Here is a 1,611-nt window from a genome sequence, read left to right as displayed (position 1 = left end):
GAGGAACACATTGACAGAAGCACAACAGGAGTGGCAGATTTCAACATACCACTTTCACCATTAGACATTATCAATCAGACAAAATGTCAGCAAAGTACAAAATCCTAAATGAGGACTTAGAAGAGAGGAGATTAATGGGCACGTGCAGGGCTCTCCAGCTCCCAAATGCTGCATCTGCATTCTTCTCTAGTCAAACATTCTCCAGGATAAATCAATGCTAGGAATTAACTAAAAAATACATACATTTACAAATACATTCCATGAGAGTAGGAATTAACCACAGAAAGAAGATGGGGAAAAAACTACAACACTTGGAAGTGGAACTAAACCTGCTGTATAATAGCTGGATCAAAGAGAAACTCAAGGAAGAGCTAAAAAGATTCCTTGAAACTAATGAGAATGAAGAAACAAACTATTCAGAATCTATAGGACAGAGCAAAAGCTGTACTGAGGGGGACATTCATAGCAATATAGGCATATATTGGGAAAGAAAGCTTAAATCACTTAAGTCAACAATCTAAAAACATGTCTTTAACAACTGGCAAAGGAACAACAAACGAATTCCAAAAGTAGTAGAAGAAAGGAAATAACAAAGTCTAGAGCATAAATGAATAATATCGAAATCAAAAAAGCAGTACAGACAGTTAATGAAACCAGGAACTTGTTCTTCAAAACAATAAACAAGATAGACAAATATTTAGCTATGTTTATCTATCAACTCACAAGGCAAAAAAGACAAGATGACCAAACAAATCAGATCAGATATGAAAGGAGAGAAATTACAATAGACCCCTCAGAAATTCAAGACATTATGAGAAGTTACTATAAGTTACTTTATGTGTTACACTAGAGAATTTAGAAGAAATGGATTCTTAGAATCATTCTTAAAATATTCTAAAACTGAATGAGAAGGAGGTTTTTAAAAAAAGCCTAAATAGGCCAATGACAAGTAAGTAAATTGAATGAGTAATCAAGAACCTCCACAAAAACAAAAACCCCGGTCCAGGTAGGTTCACTGCTGAGTTCTATCAAAACTTAAAAAAAGAATTACTACCTTTTTAAAAAAATTTTTTGAGTCACACCTGGCGATGCACAAGGGTTACTCCTGGCTCTGCTCTCAGGAATTACTCCTAGTGGTGCTCAGGGGACCATGTGGGATGCTGGAAATCGAACCTGGGTTGGCCACATGCAAGGAAAACGCCCTACCCACTGTGCTATCACTCCAGCACTGAAGAATTATTATTTTTACTCCTTAAACTCTTCCAAAATATCGGCAAAAGAAGAATTCTTTCTATTAGCTTTTATGACACCAATATTTCACAAATATTCAAAGCAAAGGCACTGCCATCAAAGAAAATTCAGACCAATTTCCCTGATAAACATTAATGCAAAAGTTTTCAACTAAGTCTTAGTAAACAAAATCCAATAGCATATCGAGAATATTATGTATCATGACCAAGTGAGATTCTTCCCGGGGATACAAGGATGGTTCAATATTTGCAAACAATTATGTAAAACACCACATCAATAACAGTAGCACTGTAGCACTGAAGCACTGTCATCTCGTCCCATTGTTCATCAATTTGCTTGAGCGGGCACCAGTAACACCTC

Source organism: Sorex araneus, chromosome 1 (genome assembly GCF_027595985.1).
Source record: "Sorex araneus isolate mSorAra2 chromosome 1, mSorAra2.pri, whole genome shotgun sequence".
Taxonomy (NCBI): domain Eukaryota; kingdom Metazoa; phylum Chordata; class Mammalia; order Eulipotyphla; family Soricidae; genus Sorex; species Sorex araneus.
Note: the sequence above shows the minus strand (reverse complement) of the source record.